At 40.6% G+C, this 20,823-nt stretch overlaps 1 protein-coding gene across 1 annotated transcript in view; it reads left to right on the top strand.

Annotated features, from left to right (window-relative positions):
- The window catches only part of LOC117546212 (zinc finger protein 239-like), a 111,933-nt gene that overhangs the window by 19,750 nt on the left and 71,360 nt on the right, over window positions 1-20,823 (top strand). The window lies entirely within an intron of this gene.

The following is a 20,823-nucleotide window of genomic DNA, read 5'->3' as shown; positions in this document are numbered from 1 at the left end:
GATTATCAGTGGTCTTGTATGTCTTCCATTTGCTAATAATTGCTCCCACAGTTGATTTCTTCACACCAAGCTGCTTACCTATTGCAGATTCAGTCTTCCCAGCCTGGTGCAGGTCTACAATTTAGTTTCTGGTGTCCTTTGACAGCTCTTTGGTCTTGGCCATAGTGGAGTTTGGAGTGTGACTGTTTGAGGTTGTGGACAGGTGTCTTTAATACTGATAACGAGTTCAAACAGGTGCCATTAATACAGTTAACAAGTGGAGGACAGAGGAGGCTCTTAAAGAAGAAGTTACAGGTCTGTGAAAGCCAAAAATCTTGTTTGTTTGTAGGTGACCAAATACTTATTTTACCGAGGAATTTACCAATTAATTCATTAAAAATCCTACAATGTGATTTCCTGGATTTTTTTTTCTCATTTTGTCTCTCATAGTTGAAGTGTACCTAGGATGAAAATTACAGGCCTCTCTCATCTTTTTAAGTGGGAGAACTTGCACAATTGGTGGCTGACTAAATACTTTTTTGCCCCACTGTATTTCAATAATCCAAACATCTTTAGAATATGATCACAACCAATAACAAATAATTTAAACTTGTTTATTTTATAAACTCTTCTCTCTTATCTTACCTAGTTAGCATTCTTTATTCATGCATATTGTACTAATCACTCCCCTTTTAAACTGTATATATATTTTTTACCGTCATATAGTACACATTGGAATGATTTATTACAACTATATTAAATAGACAAAGGTGTGCATTGGAAATATTTGTTTACATAGATGACCAAATAATTGGAGTCTGTCTGTCTGTCTGTCTGTCTGTCTGAAAAAAAACTTGAATTTCAGGGGGGGGGCACAATGGTAGGGGAAACACTGATATCTAACCTGAGCTCCAGGGGTCTCTTTGTTCTCCTCCATGCTGCTCTCAGTGCTCCTTCTCCGGCTGTGTCTCTGAAATAATCAACACAACTACAACTGACACAAAACAAGACAACTCAATACAACCGACAGACACAACAAAACAAATCTACAGCTACTTCTTAGGTTCATAGCAGAGGTGAGAAGTAACTAAGTACATTTACTCAAGAACTGTACTTAAGTACTATTTAGAGGTACTTGTACTTTACTATTGAAAAGGAATCTAACTTCGATAAAACCAACGTTGATATCTAGGTCGTCTCCGATACCGTGCTCCGATGCTGATAAGGCTCCGGAAAACGGCCGTCCTACCTTTAGGACTAACCCCCCAGAATCTAAATGCAAGATCACCTTAATCTGTTTAGGGGGGCACTAACAGCGTGGCCTCTGACACCAGCTGCCTGTCGTATCAGTTATTTCAGGAACTAAATCGTCGGATGTCTGACCGCCAGGATAGCAAAACGGAGTTTGTAGTGCAGTAGGTGTTGGTGGGCTGGTAGAACCCAAGAGCAGTATCTAAACTTTCCCTGGAGGAGAAACTCCGTGTCGTTGGGAGACTCCCTGGTAATTAGGGCAGCTTCAGGACCCACAATCCCTAACCCCCTCTTTTAACCGGCTATGCCAATTAAAACAATGCACATGTAATATCAAACATAGAGAGAGTCAAACACTGATATCACAGCAGTGACAAAGTACAAACCGGTTTTATTGGGTTTTTAACAAAAATAGAGGATTTACAAGATACAAAAAATAAAAAAAGAGATACAAACGTTTTACAAGGACACCCGTTACAAAAGCAACAGGTTCCCAATTTAACCCCCTAGAGCCGTCTAAAAGAGCCCAAGACCCAAAATCAAGCCTCAAAAAAGTCCCCCGAAGCTCTCTCGTTTCTCTTCACTCATCTTTTATAGTCTCTTCCCTCCTCCCTCTCTGCATCAGGTGGTTTCCCCTTTTCTATCTTTGATTGAGAAGGAGGTCACATATGTTCAATTCTTACTTAATGAATCAATTAAAAATGTACAGTTAAAATTAAACAAATTAAGACTATAGTAATGATATGCAATATTAACAAAAGGGAATATGAACATTTTTATGAAAGCAAAACACATTTTCAATGTCATGTTTAGAATTTAGATTTATTTTAACTTCAATTTAAAATATGCACATTACATTTATTAACAGAAACAACCTTAAAACTGTCTCTATTCTGTGTTGCTCCTGGATGTTAGACCTAAAATCATCAAGTCTGTATACAGTTCACTCTCATCCTGTGTGCATTGTTGTCCTCAATCGTTGTAACCGTTGTCAAGGTGTCAAAACAAACAACGCCTTCCTAGAATTGTGGTTGGAACTTTTATGCTTTGCTTGCCCCTTCTAAAATGCATAATGTAAATAGGTCAAGAGTTCATGATGTTCTGTCTGGTTTCACATGTCTGGTAAGCAGGGGCGGCGCCAGGGGGTAGCTTGGAGTTGCTATAGTAACTCCAACAATTGGCCTAGCAACGGCTTAGCAACCCCATTGTTTTGCGTGCGTGCGTGCGTGCGTGCGTGCGTGAGTGAGTGAGTGAGTGAGTGAGTGAGTGAGTGAGTGAGTGAGTGAGTGAGTGAGTGAGTGAGTGAGTGAGTGAGTGAGTGAGTGAGTGAGTGAGTGAGTGAGTTAGCGAGCGAGTCTGTCTGTCTGTGGTGAGGTTAAATGCCACAGCATGCCAGTTGAAAGTGAACGATTGTGTACTTGTACGCTTAGGGTGTAATGGTATTATACAAAAATATTGTAGGAGCACAGAAACAGTGTTCGAATTCTGCTTTTACAAACTTATGTTGGTTGTGCTTACCTTGCAAAGTAATGTTTTAATGTAAATATTAATGATAATATTGTAGCGTGTCCAAGTTAATACTTATGTGAGTTATCAGATGTGCACAGTTTAGTACATTTGTAAAGTTATTTAGGCAATGTTGTTGGTGGGAGTTAGGGAGAGACGTGTGTGTGTGCCTTTTCGGTGTGTGTGTGTGGAGGGAGTACGAGACGGTAGGAGTTGTCTTCGAGTGTCATAATGAGTGTTATACTATTGATTGGTTCTATAAGGCGTGGCTGTGGCCGTCAATACCCGAAAATAAAGAGAACGTTTTCGACATTGAAGGCTCGTGATTTTGAATAGCGATGAACGCTACAATATGAACAGGCTCGTGCTTGGCCCACTGGTATTGTTTGTTTATTTATTTTGAAAATTAACTCAATGCCGTGCTGTCATATAGCAACTGCTAAGCTACTGCAGCAAAAAAATCCTGGCGCCGCCCATGCTGGTAAGACATTATTGAGACATACATTCTTTCCATCAAACCAAACAATTTAGCATTTTTTATCAATGGTAAGCTGGGACGTGCACAGACATTTTGGGGGGCGGGAGCTCAAGTTAGAAAAATATGGGATTAGTTTGGTTTCATAAGGAACACTTTCTCAGAATCAAGCAAAACTAAGTTCTGAGAAACTATATGTGACTACCACACAATAGGGGGCGCTAGTGAGCAGTTTTTTTGAAAAATTACTTTTTTTTTTACATTCTCGAAAAGGTCGTGGGCTGTGACGTGTGACCCAAGTTTTGCGTCCGAAGCTCATTTTATGCTATCGCAAAAAAAATGTATAGGCCACGCCGACATTCTGCATTTGTTGCGACACTTTAAATCTCAGTTCAGAGTCACCCCCAAAGTATGTGTAAAAATGTTTTAAAAACATTCGTCCATCCGTTCTTGAGTTATACATTGGTGGTGTTTTTGGCACCCCCTATGGTCCAAAATGAAAATTCTTTGGAGTGCCTATTCCCCAAGACAGACTGAACCTATCCACCAAAATATGTAATGTTTGGATACATTGTTGATGAGTTTATGAGCATTTATTTCTAAGCCTTGCCTTTTTGCGAGTACGTTTTGATTAATGGCAGCAATATCTATCGTCTGAACGTGCTAGGGTAATGTGTGTGACCCTCCATGGATGCTGTATACTAAGTTTGGTGGCAAAAAAAAACTAAAATTGAAATGTAAGTGAATATTTCACTGTTTTGAACATTATACTACTTTTAAAAAAAGTAGGCGGGGCTTAATGGTCCAGGAGGATAATTTGTAGAGCAGGTCGAGACGGATAAGTTTGCAAAATGTCAGGTTATTCTGAGTTACGGTGCGACTTTGTAAATATTTCCGAAATGGGATTTTCATAGGTGGCGCTAGCAAGCAGGTTGAATAATTTGAACCCATTGACACCAGAATATTGAATTTTTCACAGGTCCTGGCATCCGTGCAAAATTATACAACTTTTGAAGCGTCCTAAAGCCCTCAAAAAGAGGAAACGCCAGCAGAAAAATAAGAAGAAGAATTCCTCCAATAACAATAGGTTCCTCGCACTTCGTGCTAGGACGCCGTTGAGTCCTAGCGCTCCGTGCTCTAATAATATATATATATATATATATATAAATATGGGACTGGTATGACAGATTTTAAACGTTGGGAACTCTTTTTTTGTTTGTGATCATACATTTGTTTTCCATTATATAGGTTTTGATGTAATTATTGATCATTAAAGTGTTATCAAAGCTGGTAAAGGTGTGGCTACATGTAATGCATTTGTATACTGCAGGGTAGCTTGTGAATTTACTCCAGGTGGAACTAAAGTCTGATTTAAGACTTGATTAGATTTATAAAAGTAGAAGTACTCAGATATTGTCCCTTCGTAAAAGTACAAGTACTCAGATATTGTACTTCAGTAATAGTAGAAGTACTCAGGTCTTGTACTTGAGTAAAAGTAGAGTGTAGGAATACTCTGTTACAGTAAAAGTCCTGCATTCAAAATGTTACTCAAGTAAAAGTAGAAACATATTAGCATCAAAACATACTGAATGTACCGACAGTAAAAGTAGTCATTGTGCAGATTGGTGCATTTCAGAATAATATATATGATATGTTTTATAATTATTGATCATTAAAGTGTTATCAAAGCTGGTTTTAATGACTTTGTATACTGCAGGGTAGCACAAACAAGTTTTGCCTCCACCCGACGTCACGCCAAATCTCCCCCGAACCACTGAGATAACATCGTCTGACTGATGAAGACCACCACTCTCTCTGAGCGAGAACAAAGAGGAGGAGAGAATATCTTTGTATGCAAATCGAGCCTCCACCTTCACCGACACTGGGAAAAACACACTGAAAACAAAGGCAGCGACTGCAGGAGAAGCAGCAGCTAAATGCTCGTTAGCTTGAATCCTGCAGGGAACCCCACCTCAACACCTACACAGACACATTGATTGTATTGCCATTAACAGTGTGTAGTCTGCAGAGAGTGGAGGTTACATAACAGCTGTTCAAAGATGATTCAAAGAAACTCCAGGGTGGTGGCGAAGTCCATAGGGACTTGGCTTGGCAACTGGACGGTCACCAGTTCAAGTCCCGGAAGGACCAAGTGATACCGAGGTGTCCCTGAGCAAGGCACTGTTCCCTAAAACGGCTCCCCAGCTATGGGCAAATAGCATGGTTAGATGGGGCTCATAGCCATGGAAGGCAACCCATAGGAGAAGGCAGGGCCGTATCCAGGATTTCCTAAATACCGAGGTCCAAACATGCTAGGGGGGTTCGGGGGATACCCCCCGAGATTTTTATGATCTAGTTAGGTGCTTTTTAAGTCCTGTGTGGGGTCACAAATTGGATAATATATTGATTTCAACCCATGTCAGTGGGCTGACAATGTCAGCATAAATTATTTTTAAAGTGTAATACATAAGAATCAGTTGATTGTTACTATTAATGATCTGGACATGCAGAAGAGGCTAAAATGATCACAACACATTGTCAACATTCATTTTCCATGTCTCTCTCCTTTCCATAACCTGCAGCCTCTCTTCCATCGTCTTTAGTCTCTCTGTCTTCTTCCTGTTCATTACTCTCTCTGTCCTCTACTCTTTCTCTTTGTTCAATCTCTCCCTCGTTGTTCACTGTTTGCTCCTCCTCACTTGTCCCTCCTGCCAGTGAATTAAAAGCAATTCAGCTATTTAGTTCATTTCACTCGTTTGTTTGCATTCTTTTTTTTAATTTAAATCTGTTTTGTTTGATTCTCAAAAGAGAACAAAGATGTAAGGAAATGGTGTTTTATACAATTGTATGTTATTATGACAGTTATGTATGTTTTAAAATTATGCCTATTGTAAATGAAGACTATTGTTATAGATACATAGATAGATAAATAGATAAATAGATGGGCTTAATAAGCCTACATTATTTTTGTGTGATTCCAGTTCCTCCCTGACTTCCATCACTTTCTCTCTCTCTCTCTCTGCCTGTCCTGTCTCTTCCTTACCAAAGCTGAGCTTCGACTGACAGTATTTTCATTATATCTGAGTCAGTGTAAAAAGAAAACAATACAATGTTATATCTTCAATGTTTTACTCAAATTGAAATGAAAGAAAAGCATTACAACGTTTGTTAAAAGGTCATCCTTCTGACATTGGATGAACGTAATTAACTTTAGCTCTCTAGCTAGTTTATTCACGCAATTTAAACCAAAGTATAGCCTATAGCTGCAATATAAGTTAGTGTGCATGTTGTCGGACGTCCACTGACTAACGTAGAGCGTTCACACAGGATCTGCTGCAAGATGTCCTGATGACTCCTCCGCTGCTCCGGTACAGGGCTGCGGAGGTTTGTTGATACGGTTGATACATGTCGTCTTCTTCTGTTTGCTCTAACAGAAGCTACGTAGTTATGCAGCGCCCCCATGGTCAGTAAATGGAAGTACTACAAAGAATGCCAGTTAGTGCAATTTTATTTCACAAGTTTTGTTATACACAGCTCGGGAAAATATTACCGAGGTCCGGACCTCGGTGACCTCAATGGTAGATACGGCCATGGGAGAAGGACACTGAACTAAAAAACAGGACTGAGAGGAGTTGCGCCACCCAGTCCTTAATCAGCATAGTAAAGCCAACCATGAAGAACAAAGTGATCCCAAATCCTATACTTCCAGCGGCCGGAGTCCGCAGGAACATCGCAGCGGATGGTGAACTGGCCAGATGTAGAACCGGACTGGAAGCGACGATGGAGGGCTCGTCTGAGGACGTCCTAGAGAGAAAGGAAGCAGGAACTCTGATACTGAAATCAGACAGGAGCTAGCAGATAATGAGAGATCACAAATACAAAGTCTGATAAATAAATAATATGTGATATATACTGCATCTATTTTTAAAATGCAAATAGCTCAGTGTTTAATGATCAAACTAACTTCAGTGTTTTAAATAGGATGTAATATGCAAAAACCATCAAACTAACTTCAAGTTAAAAATAATTCGATAATGTTATAATTAGAAATTAATGTGACTTCCTCAAATTGCACGTTTCTAGGGTTTCATATGTTTGCAGGACAAAACAAAGCTGCATGAAACACAACAAAAGTCATTTTAGCAAACTAAACCTACTGTACTACAATGAACTGTATTCTGATTTTAAAACTATCTACAGAGTTTGCAAAAGTGTTAACTTTAACGGTTAATGTTGCTGCAGTTTTACAGTAATGGCAGTGTTTTACCTCAGATTCCCGTGTTGTACTTACAGAACCGTTTGCAGAAAGGGCCATGTTGAAGTGAAATTTGGGTGCAGAGCTGAAAATGACTTAAATTCAGAAAGACTCTTAACCAGTTGAGCCCCGAGAATGTTTTTCAGGCCTCAGGCTCGACAATGACATTCCCAGAACAATTGACTATATCTTCACTTCTAAAAGGGGTAAATTAATTATCTTTTTTCTCAAAGCAATGATAAACCTGTGAGTTGGATGTAGAAAAGTCAGAATCAATCTAGAACTTTTTTATTTAAAAGTAAATTCAGATTGAACATAGTAAATAAATGTAAATTACAGTTTCCAAAGAAGTGTTTTCCCTAAAGGAATACCCTTTTCGTATAAATTGAAATGCTGTGATGTTTTGTGAAATGCTGTGGCGTTTTGTGAAATGCTGTGGTGTTTTGTGAAATGCTGTGATGTTTTGTGAAATGCTGTGGTGTTTTGTGAAATGCTGTGGTGTTTTCTGAAATGCTGTGATGTTTTCTGAAATGCTGTGGCGTTTTATGAAATGCTGTGATGTTTTCTGAAATGCTGTGGTGTGTTCTGAAATGCTGTGATGTTTTCTGAAATGCTGTGGCGTTTTGTGAAATGCTGTGGTGTTTTCTAAAATGCTGTGATGTTTTGTGAAATGCTGTGGCGTTTTGTGAAATGCTGTGGTGTTTTGTGAAATGCTGTGGTGTTTTGCGAAATGCTGTGATGTTTTGTGAAATGCTGTAGTGTTTTGTGAAATGCTGTGGTGTTTTCTCAAATGCTGTAGCGTTTTCTAAAATGCTGTAGTGTTTCCTGAAATGCTGTAGCGTTTTCTGAAATGCTGTGGTGTTTTCTGAAGTGCTGTGGTGTTTCCTGAAATGCTGTTTGACTTGCACTTCAGGCCACTGTAGGATCCAGGGTCGGAGGCCTCGTGCTTTCCTTTGAGAGCTTCTCATTGGCGCATGAGGACAAAATGGCCGGACATTCCCGAGAGCAAAACGTCACAGATTACCAGTCATGCCTTGCTGTCAGAGCACAAGTACCCGTATGTGGGCTCATAGAGCATGCGCAGCTGAGTTTTCCCTTAAGCCCCGCCCCCAATCATCCCCTCTCTACCAAGCCCCTAGGAAGTGCGCCGGACTCTGATGAGAATATTCGTGGTGGCCAAACGGCGGTACTACACTTCCTTTAGGTTGCTGGGCCCGGAAACACTTTTTCCGATTGACTAACATTGGGAAAGAGTGGTCTGTAACTCGTTGGATAATTTATTTTAAACTAAATAAACTACCCAGTATGAACGTTTGTATAGCCCTTATTAAAAACATTCGTTCCTCAAGTTGTAAAATGTGCTAATAACGTTATTCTGAGAGTTATTTTCCTCGGCATTATGAACGTGCCGGGCGGCGCGGTCCCGTGGGTTAGATGCACGTTCATAATGCCGAGGAAAATAACTCTCAGAATAACGTCATTAGCACATTTTACAACTTGAGGAACGAATGTTTTTAATAAGGGCTATACAAACGTTCATACTGGGTAGTTTATTTAGTTTAAAATAAATTATCCAACGAGTTACAGACCACTCTTTCCCAATGTTAGTCAATCGGAAAAAGTGTTTCCGGGCCCAGCAACCTAAAGGAAGTGTAGTACCGCCGTTTGGCCACCACGAATATTCTCATCAGAGTCCGGCGCACTTCCTAGGGGCTTGGTAGAGAGGGGATGATTGGGGGCGGGGCTTAAGGGAAAACTCAGCTGCGCATGCTCTATGAGCCCACATACGGGTACTTGTGCTCTGACAGCAAGGCATGACTGGTAATCTGTGACGTTTTGCTCTCGGGAATGTCCGGCCATTTTGTCCTCATGCGCCAATGAGAAGCTCTCAAAGGAAAGCACGAGGCCTCCGACCCTGGATCCTACAGTGGCCTGAAGTGCAAGTCAAACAGCATTTCAGAGAATATTCGTGGTGGCCAAACGGCGGTACTACACTTCCTTTAGGTTGCTGGGCCCGGAAACACTTTTTCCGATTGACTAACATTGGGAAAGAGTGGTCTGTAACTCGTTGGATAATTTATTTTAAACTAAATAAACTACCCAGTATGAACGTTTGTATAGCCCTTATTAAAAACATTCGTTCCTCAAGTTGTAAAATGTGCTAATGACGTTATTCTGAGAGTTATTTTCCTCGGCATTATGAACGTGCATCTAACCCACGGGACCGCGCCGCCCGGCACGTTCATGTTACGTGTTCAGCATGGTCCCGACCAATCAGAGCACACTGTGCTCACAGGGAGGGTGGGGGCTGGAGCTATTGGAGCTACAACGAGCCGTTAAAGGCAGAGAGTGAAATTCAGTGAATACACGTAGTTTACAGAGATGCTGTTTGAGAAACCAATGTGAGTTGTGTTTATCTTTACCCATGGATGCACAATAAGAACGGATCCATATTGCCTTACTGCCATCCCACGGAGCTGTAATAATGGATATATTGCACATGTTTGCTGTAATTCATTATCATACTACATGGGCTGTATGATTAAATCTTGTACCGTAAATGTTGTATTAAATAAAGTTAATATTACTTATTATTCTAAGTATATATATATATATATATATATATATATATATATATATATATATATATATATATACAGTGCAATCATTCTTTCATACTAAATGAAGCTATGTTGCTTGGATATCACTAGATCCTGTTACAGCGTAATATAAGTACATATTGATTTGATGTTCACATTAGCATAGTTACTAGCTAGCCGCTAGCTGCTAACTGCCGCCTCGTTAATATCAAATCCATCATAATAACAAATCATTACCATGCTGTCATGAACGTGCGGTGCTGTTACGTGTACGCAAATTGACGTGCTTGATGTGAACGAGCATTTTGGTTAAAGTTGCGCATGCGCTATGAGCGCACATACGGGTACTTCTCAGGCATGCCGGGTAATCTGTGACGTTTCGCTCTCTCAAAAGTTGGGCCATTTTATCATCATGCGCCAATGAGCAACTCTCATAGGAATGAATGAGGCCCCGCCTCCCACGCTGTATCCAGTTCTTATTATACATCCATGCTCTCTACCCATCGAGCATCGGGGAGAGAGAGGGGGTGTTTTCTCAATCTCGAGTACGCTTGCTTGGTAGCACATGTCTTCCGAGTGTCTTGGAGGCAAGAATACTTCCTGGCATTCGGAAAACAAAGAATGGAACAGGCTAGCAAGTGTGCAGGTGTGCTTCATATGAGAGGCTCCGCCTTACATTTTCCACCACAGATTTGGGGAAATTGGTCCGTGCGCTAATCATTGTGGGGATTTTAAGACCGCGGAGTCTACAAATGTGCAGCCTCGAAATTTCTCCAAATGAAGTACGCTGGGCTCGGTAGATTTCCAAGTATACTGGAGATTGGAACAGTACTTCGGCTGCACTCGATGACGTAGTATGCTTGAACAACACGTTCTCACTCCCAACCCGTCACATGTTGGCGGTCGGTCAGGGTCACTCTACGGACAGGGTACCCCTTCGAGAGTCAGTTTTCAACGGGCAGGGCATCCCATAGACCTTCATAGACCTCCCATAGCGTTGATAATAGGCGCCATGATGAGAACGCTCCCTGACGGTCGGTTGTTATTGTCAATATTGATATAATAATTATTTATTTTTTAATAGTCACACTCGATTTCGCCGATTTTCTTGTTGCCCCAGCTGGTTGACACCTCTTTTAGCAGAAACAAAGGCTACATTAATGTATTAAATCGATGTTAATCCATGTGTGTGGTTGTGGAATTAATGGACGTGCCGTTGTGCGATTGCGCAATAATTTACAAACTCTTCAACTATAACCCTAATTGTATTTAAAAACATTTTAGAAGGCCTCACGAAATAGTTTAATGTAAATTTAAATTTAAATGTGAATGGATGTGTGTAATGTGGTGATTACATTATTCACCCACGGATCTATGGGTTGGGGTATTGTTCCGCACGGACATTTTCAGTCTTATTTTGAAAAAGAAAAAAGCTTTGGGGGTATAAATATTAAGCCTGACAAAGTACTAATATATTGCTTTCCTGCAATGTTAACTACTGTATGTTTAAGCACTTATTTTAACTGATATTATACATATGTATTATACTCTTATAAGATGTATGTAGATAGTTTAAGAAATGTGCAGAATACGACAGTTTGATGGTGGAGGTATACACACATATTGATAGATGTCTTGTAATGCACTGTTGAGGAACCTGCTGCGACCAAAGTTTTTCATCTCCGACCTTGTCAGGTATTGAACATTCAATAAATAAAGAACACAGAATTATTAAATATAAAACACAGAATTTGTTTGACCCGTTCAAATCCAGTTTTGGACAGTCCATCCCATTTCAAAGTGCTGTTCGACGCTCGGCGTAACCCTCGGCGAACACACACACATCCAATCACAGAGCTTTAGGACTATCACGGGGTTTGTCAAGCGAAGCGGAGAGAATACTTTCTTCCGGGTGTAAAATTATCTAAAGCAATTACTATGAACTGCTCAGACCCTCGGTTCTGACGGACTCCAACTTGTGTTTATTAATCAAACAAATAAATGAACACAAGGATAATTATGTGTTATTGTGGAGTAAATGACATGGTGTGATTTAGAAAATAATACAAAATTAGAAGGAAAAAACAATGAAACAATGCAGATTTCAGTATTCTGAGCCCCTACTCTCCCCATAACTGACGACAACAAAAGTCCTACATTATTCAATTAAAATAAAGAAGTAAAAACAATAAGTCTGGCTTGATATTGAGTAAGAAAAAGGTTGATAAACGCTGTGAGAATGGATTTGCGGAGAGCATTTCGCCGCGATCCCAACTCGTCTATTACCAACGTTCAGGGAGCTCTATGCAAGTCAATGGGACGCCCTGCCCGTTGAAAACTGATTCTCAAGGGGTACCCTGTCCGTAATATAGTGACGGGGAGGGGCCCTGACCGACCGTCAACATGTGACGGGTTGGGAGTGAGAACGTGTTGGCTTGAAATAGTGGCTCTGGAGCAGCTTTACTCGCGATTGAGAAACACCCAGGGAGAGAGACAGGCCGTATCTCATTTCTGGGATTTCCCCATCTCGACTCCTCGAATCCTCGGTCCTCCGGTAGTGACCCGGAAATGAATTTCAGCGTGCCATGTTGGAGGACATCTCATTTCTCTAAATGCACTTCGAGGATCGAGCGTCGAGGAGGCTCTCTGGAGGAGGTATAATTGAGGATACACTGATGGGTCCTCCACGGTCCTCCACGGCTCCTCTGTGGGTGCATTTCTGGCAACAGAGATGTTTCAAAGAGTCGAAAACCTTTGGCCTGTAATTTATTTTCCTCATTGTAGCGACCAGAGAGGGGAGAGGGGGGGGGGGGGATATATCCAGTCTCTGATAGTGTTACGTTATTATGAGTGTGCTCTCATACTTGTTTGATTCTGAAATTGTATATACAGTATTTATATATATATATACAGTATATATATACATATATCTATGTGTGTGCATCTGTAGCCTGTTATTGTTTCATTATACCGCACTGTGAATGAATTAAAAGTAAATATATAAGTCGTCATGAACACATCTGTCCATCAGACAGAGTGCTGTGCCTCCTGTCATCATTAATGGACGTCTCTTTAATATGACCGCTCAGAGGAGAGCAGTTCTCATTTCTCTAACCGCCTGCTGCTTCCCATCCTCTCTCTTCGGCTCCCCTCCTCGGCTCCTCCGCTCGCATCTCCTGTGGGCAGGACTAAGACACGAGGATAGGAGTCAAGGAGGGGAAATCCCAGAAATGAGATACGGCCACAGAGAGAGAGGGATAGAGAGAGAGGGGGGGAGGCTCTCTGGAGGAACTGATGTATCCTCCGTGGATGTATTTCCGGCAACAGTGATGTTTAAAAGAGGCGTGATGCACGGCTGGACATATCTTAACCAATGACAGCTCTGCAAACTGTCTTTCCCCTAGATATTAGGCTGCTTTTTAATTTTATTAACTGCTTTAATCGTGACGCAATGTTTACAGTGAGAACAGCTGCTGTGGTCCGTGCAGAAAGCCGAACAGTGTGTATAATATATATCACTCAATTATATATATAACATAATTACATTCATTATTTAAAGGCTTTAGTAGATATCTACAAACAAAGAGTAGATCGTTTTCTACTTTTACTCAAGTACAAAATATAGTACTTCTACTTGTATTCAAGTATAAGATCTGACTACTTCTACTTTTACTCAATTTACAAGATCTGAGTACTTCACCTCTTTAAAGGTGGGGTAGGTAAGTTTGAGAAACCGGCTCGAGATACACTTTTTGTTATATTCCATGGAATGCTCTTAACATCCCGATAGCAATGAATATCTTAAGTGCTTTGACAAAAAATCCATACAAAAATGTCATCTGTGGAAGCTGTAGTACTGTAAAAAGCACGACCAATCATCTGAGCCGGCCCGGCTAAAGTAACTGGACGGCCTACCTGCCTGTCAGCCTTCCATTTGTGCACAAACTTATCTCGTGCCCTCATTGTAAGGAAGTGGCAGATTTTTTCTGGCTGTGTATTTTCAAATTCTAGCCCACTTGAGCTGGTTTCTCCAAAATTACCTACCCCACCTTTAAGTATAGTAAGGCAGTAAGGATTGCCATCTCTCAGTCAGAGCTGGTTGATGTTGCTGGAAAAAGAGAGGTTTATCGCCCTCTGCTGGTTTATTTTCAGGTATTGACACACTAAAATGTCTGTGTGATAGTTTTAAAATCAGAATCCAGTGATGGATGAAGTAGGTTTAATTGGCTCAAGTGGTGCAAACATGAACACAGTAAGATACATTCTATTTACACTACCAGTCAAAAGTTTAGACAAACATTCTCATTAGAAGTTTTTTATTTATTTTAATTGTTTCTACATTGTAGATTTATACTGAAGACATCAAAACTATAAAAGAACACGTATGTAATTATCTAGAAAATAAAAAATGTTAAAAGTCCTGAATTGGATTTATATTTTGCTGGCTACTGCAGAATGCTTTGTTAGCCATGCAGGTTAAGTGAGCCTTGAAGTATGAATAAATCACCAACAGTGAGACCAGCAAAGTTAAATAAACAAAAACCATTGAATGAGGAGTGTCCAAACTTTTGACTGGTACTGTATATATTATGAAAATATATGAAGTGGTGACGTCACCGGAAGTGAACAAATTAATAAATAAATACAATTAAATAAAAAAATAAAAACGATATATTAAAACTGTTTTGTGGTGTCCCCTCTTCTTCCCTTTTAATACATTGTTCTTAAACAACATTTAAAGTAAATGTATTAATCAAACGTTGTTAATACCGTTGATTTAGTGATGACATCACCGGAAGTGATTTATGTTTGTTGCTAAGCAGCAGAGGGTGCATGATCTGCATGATCACCTGCTGCTCTACATGATCACACAACACACAAGAGGATGTAGGATGTTAAAAAAAGCTATTTTGCTAAATTACTGCTGCTGATATGTCTTAGCTTTTAGCTTGATTATGTTGCCTCTAAGCTTCCACACAACTCAGTTATTGCCATAAAATCAATTTTTAATACATGTTTTACTGGGTGAGATGATCCTTAACCAGTTTGAGTCTCCTCACAAATAGGGCTTCAACTCACAATTATTTTCATTAATGATTCATCTGCATCTTATTTTCTGGGTAAATTGATAAATGGATAAGTGGTGGAAAATATAAAAAAAGGGTTCATCTCAGTTTCTCGAGTCCAAACCCCAAAATATTCAGTATAATATGATAGAAGCATTGGAAAGCAGCATCTTTAAATTTAAGAGGCTAAAACAGCAGTTTCTGCCAGGTTTTCATTAATAATGACTTTAAAGCAATTACATGCTCACATTTCCACATCTACACTACTGATATCACAGACTCACACACCTCATTTTGGTTTTAGAAAAATATCGATTCTTTGTTTGTAGATATCTATTAAAGCCTTCAAATAAAGTGTTATTTAGACCCGTTATATATATATATATTATTGAGTGATATATATTATACACACTGTTCTGCTTTCTGCACGGACCTCACAGCTGTTCTCACTGGAAACATCACGTCATGATTAAAGCAGTTAATAAAATAAGAAAAGTAGCCTGATATCCAGGGGAGAGACAGTTTGCAGAGCTGTCATTGGTTAAGATAAGTCCGGCCGAAATGAGTTTTCCTTCAACATGGCGTGCTGAAATCGATTTCTGACTTTGATTCACATTGATTGATGGATTTGGCGCAATAAATACAATTTACTTCAGAGCCCTCAAGAGCCAGATATAAATGTTAATTAGCGTGAAAAATGGTGTTGCTAATGCTAAATGTTTGCCATTTTTGCTTCAAAAATTACTTAAATTATACATTGTTGATACAAATAGTTTCCAGAAAGTTATTCTACCAGAAACAATTGAAAGTCTGATTTTATAATTCTGATTTAACTACTTTTATAGGTATTCAGAGACTTAGGCTGGAGCCACACGAGGACGATAACGCAAACGGACCGAAATCATTATCAAAAAAGTCTTCCGTCCACACGCAACAGGCACCAGAAACGTGTCCTTCCGAATTTTTTTTTAAAAATGCCAAAGGTCTTCTTTGTTATTTATTGAGCTTTAAAACAAATGAATAACAACTTTATATAATAATATAATAATAATACACGGAGGACGTAGCCTCTCTTTTCCTCCCCCTCTCCTGACAGCCCGTCAGTATCCGTGGTCTCATGCAGCTGGCTGATCCAGTAATGAGTGACCCGACAGTACAAATAAACTAGTTTAGATAGTTTGAGAGGTAATTAAAATAGCTAAGGGTGATGATCTAACTTGAGGTGTGTGTTTTGTTCCGCTCATCGCTCCATCACAGTGGGCGGAGCTGCAGGTTATCATGCAGCGCTGCGTGTCTCCTCTCCTGTCCGATTAGACTTCACTCTTTATGTCCATATCGATCAAATGCAGTGCTTGAATTGGAATAAAAAAGGTGCCAGTACTCTAAATCAGCAACTGTTTCAAGTCAATTTATTTATACAGCCCAAAAACAAGTATTTGGCACAAAGTCATAGTAGGCCTATATCCTATAATGCTGGTGGGTTTGTCTCTTTACTGTATATTTTAGAAAGGCTCACTGTACTTAAACAAAATGACTCAGCGTGCATCTGAGATTAGAGGGGGTGCAGTGGTAAAGTGCTATTTTTATAAGTGGGGAGTGGACCTGACACCTTGGGGGGGTCCGGGGGCATGCTCCCCGGGAAGATTTTTTTTAAATATTGAAGTTAGATGCATCAATCTGGTGCACTTTGAGAGCAAAATGAAGAGATATATGGATACCTCTCAACATCCATATGAAACAACTGTAAACAGATTTACTTTTTCTTTATGGATATAAAACAAAGTAAAGCCTGACTCCTACTGGCGGCTGGTTAAATGACTCCTCGTCCCTGAGTACACTCACCATCTTTCAGCAGGAAAGGAGAGAGGGAATGCTTGTCTGGCGACAACCGCTGTCTTTTCGCACTATTATTAAGCCACGCTAACATTTTTGAAATGCCAACGTTATGTGATGTCTTTTCTGCTCTAGTCTATCGCTGCGGCGCGTCATAGGTCAGTGGCGAACCGTCAGGGCCTTCAAGGTATTCCCTGACACACTCAGATAAAACAAACAAAAAATCGATTTAATTATATAAATCAAATGTAATCAAATGTATATAAAATGAATAAATGAGAATCGTATCTGTGTTGTTGATCTGTAATATTACAGTGTTACGTTGATTTGTTTGTCCTTGTCGGACCATGCACTACGCATTTCAGTGGTTTTGTGTTAGAAAAGAAAGCAACCAATCAGATCTTGTTCTGGGTCTCTGGGTAGAATATCCTTCAACCAAGGTATTCTACATCCTTGATCGAATGCCCTGGCCGTTGCACTGAATGAGAGCGTACGTTTGGATTGACAGTTTGATCAACCAATCATATATTGATTTGTAGCCAATGGGCGTATTCTTTCAGAGTTTCCCTCGGTTCCAGGGTACTCTAGAAGGCCCGCTAGTTAACTGGTTCGAGACAGAGGATCTAGATGAATGCGACGAAGCAATTCATGTAGTTTTATTGTTTTTAACGTTGAAATGACAAGTGCAAGACACGGTTCGCCACTGTCATAGGTACGCTGGGCATATTTGTTGTCATGCGTCAATCAGGGCCGGACTGGGACAATAAGTCAGGCCGGGAATTATACACCCAGCCAGGCCACTACCAGTTTTTTGTGTCATTTTGCTGGATTTATTTGTCAATATTTACAGCTTTGCTGCCCATAGTGATAGCCCTCTAGTTTAAATCTACTACCCAAAAATAAACATATGGAGATGGGTTACTATTTAAAAAAAATTGCAAATCTATTTAGGAACCTGTCCATGTGAACATATTTTAAGTGGGGGTGGACCTCAAATCCTATAGGGGGGTCCGGGGGCATGCTTTCCCGGCAAAATATATATTTTAAATGTTGGACTTAAATGCATCAATCTGGTGCATTTTGAGGGGGAAATAAAGAGACTACACCCATATGACACAGAACTGTATACATTTAAATTTACCTACAGACCGTAGCCTCTCAGTGCAGTTGGGTGCCTTCTCCTCGGCCAAAGCCCCTCTTACCTGTGGGGTTCCCCAAGGCTCGATTCTGGGCCCCATCCTTTTTCTACTGTACATACTGCTCCTAGATTTAATTCTCACAAAACATAATATCCCCTTCCATTGTTACGCTGATGATGTACAGATCTATCTGCCTCTCAATCAAAATGCCAACTCACTACAGCAGTTGATGGACTGCTTAACAGAGATTAAATCCTGGCTGAGCCAAAACTCCCTCACCCTCAACGAGAGCAAGACCAAGGTCATCTTTTTTGGACCCCGACCTCCAGCCTCTCCGGTTGATATTCTGGGCTCCCTCAATAAAAACATCCTCCCCTCTGTCATGAACCTTGGAGTGACCTTCAATAGCGCTTTTAAATTTGATAAGCAGGTCAGCACCGTAGTCGAGACCTGCTTTTTTAAAATACGACTATTGACTAAGACCAAGTCGTTTTTATCTTTTAAAGACCTAGAAAGGGTTATTAACGCCTTTGTTACCTCGAGACTGGATTACTGCAATGCTCTGTATGTGGGTATCGACCAGGCCTCAATTAGACGCCTGCAGCTAGTGCAGAACGCAGCTGCACGTCTTCTAACTGGCCATAAAAAGGGTGACCACATCACCCCAATTCTGGCCTCATTGCACTGGCTTCCAGTTCAGTTCAGAATAGATTTTTAAATCCTTTTGTTTGTTTTCAAAGCCCTAAATGGGCTGGCTCCGGCCTATGTAGCCAAACTCCTCCATCGCTACACCCCAGGCAGAGCCTTAAGGTCAGCCGATCAGCTGCTGCTGATAGTGCCTAAGACCAGGCTCAAAACCCGAGGGTACCGAGCATTCGCAGCAGCGGGTCCCAGGCTCTGGAACATTTTTGCCCCTCCATGTGAGGTCGGCCCAGACCTTGGGGTTTTTTAAATCAACACTTAAAACTCACTTTTTCTCTCTGGCCTTCTAGGCTTCTCTTATCAAGAATAACTTTTATCCAAGACCTTTTCCCTCTCTAACCTCTCAAGGTTTTATTAGAGGGAAACGGTTTGTAGAGTGTCTTAGACAGGCCGGGGAATGTTACGATTCGTAGACACAGCGTACCTCCCTATCTCTCATCAATTTCCAACTAAGGCTCCAGTGGGGACCTTGTTCCCTGAGTGTGCCTCTCCACCTATGTTTCTTACTCTCTTACTTGCTACCCTTTGCCCTCAACCTATTCTAAGGGAGTGTTTGTTCTTCCGTCTGTCTGTCTGTGTGTATTCTCTTGTTCCGATTAACCCAGCCAAATTTGTGTATTCTCTTGTTCCGATTAACCCAGCCAAATGTTTTCTTGTTTTGTGTCTATATCTACGCCGGGATCCGGAGTCGAGGCTGATCTTCTTGCTGTGGTCCTGTGTCCTGGATCCTCTATGCTGAGTTCTGGATTAAGTCGTGGACTTCGGGTCGTGGCTAAACCTGTCTCTGCGGTCCTGCCTGGGTCTCGTCATGCTGCCTCTCTGAAGGCTCCCACAGGTTTGTAGTTGACATCTTCATAGATTCATCTTCTTATTACAGACACATGCATTTCCTAACATTTGGACTACCTATGCTGTAAAATGTATTATCTCTTAGATTTACACACGGCATCTCTTGCACGTCTGTCCGTCCTGGGAGAGGGATCGCTCCTCTGTTGCTCTCCCTGAGATTTCTCCCATTTTTTCCCTTTAAACTGTGGGTTTTCTCCAGAAGTTTTTCCTTGTACGATGTGAGGGACTAAGGATAGAGGGTGTCATTTTTTCCCATACTGATATTCAGAACAATCTGTGCTATTGTATTAGCTGTAAAGTGTCTATACTGTAGGCTATTTTTATTATATGTACAGCACTTTCGCTCGACCAAAAATCGTTTATAAATGTGCTATATAAATAAAACTTCATTTGATTTAAATAATCATAAAATCATAATTACATGGCCATAACTAATAACATACCATATCCAATATGAAACTTATTTATTTGTTTTTTATTCATTTATAGTTGTGAGTGTGTCTGTGCTCCTGAATCTGCCTCCCTCCTCTCCCCCTGCTCCTCTTTGAGGCAGCAGCAAAGACTAGTTTTAGCTCTCAACAAGTTTATCTTACCTTTTTTCACCTAGTTAACATTTTATTTGTATTATTCATGCATATTTTACTAATCACTACCCCCTCAAATGGAAATATGTGTTTACATAAATGGTAACCGAACCGTTTGAGACCCACTGAGATAACTTAGACTAAGTTAACTATCTAAACACTCAGAGTCCTTTACCTCACCTGAGCTGTAGTTATCAGCTTCTCAGTCTGACAGCAGAGGACTCTTCCTCCACCTTGTTGTTGAATCAGCTCCTTATATCCATTAGCGCAGCTAGCTAGCACCAGATGCTAACAACAATACACGTCACTGGTGCGCACGCTTTCTCGCTCGCGCCACACATACACTAACACACACCCTCCCGAGCTTGAATGACACACAGAGACCAATCGAGGGCATTAGTATGTATTAGTATTAGTATCTGTATGAAAGTGGCCATGTCGGCAGGCCACATCATGTAGACAGCCAGTCACCCTCTGTGAGGCAGAGTCAGACCCACATTTGCACAGCGTTTCGTTCACAATACACACATATACAAAAAAATCCTCAGGCCAGCAGGCCACTTAACAGGCCAGGCCATCGGGAA

Source organism: Gymnodraco acuticeps, unplaced genomic scaffold, assembly GCF_902827175.1.
Source record: "Gymnodraco acuticeps unplaced genomic scaffold, fGymAcu1.1, whole genome shotgun sequence".
NCBI classification, from domain to species: Eukaryota; Metazoa; Chordata; class Actinopteri; order Perciformes; family Bathydraconidae; genus Gymnodraco; species Gymnodraco acuticeps.
Note: the sequence above shows the minus strand (reverse complement) of the source record. Positions and strands in the feature narration are given on the sequence as shown.